This window comes from Echinops telfairi, unplaced genomic scaffold, assembly GCF_000313985.2.
Source record: "Echinops telfairi isolate 266 unplaced genomic scaffold, ASM31398v2 ScPeMD7_25;HRSCAF=90, whole genome shotgun sequence".
Lineage (NCBI taxonomy): Eukaryota > Metazoa > Chordata > Mammalia > Afrosoricida > Tenrecidae > Echinops > Echinops telfairi.
Genome location: NW_022103922.1, coordinates 2,106 through 2,305, shown reverse-complemented (window position 1 = coordinate 2,305; position 200 = coordinate 2,106).

Here is a 200-nt window from a genome sequence, read left to right as displayed (position 1 = left end):
CACCATAATATCTTTCCCAAACAGTTTAGTTCAGGCATTAAAGATGGCTCTCCCTCCGGAGCTTTCCGTCAGCAGCAGAGTATTAGTCTTTCATGCTTAGCTATGAATGTTCGGGTTGGCTTCTAGTGCCCTTTCTCCTAAGAATTTTTTTTGGTGGATCTAAACAAAGCTTGCCTTATGATTTCATCCAGCTTATCTAA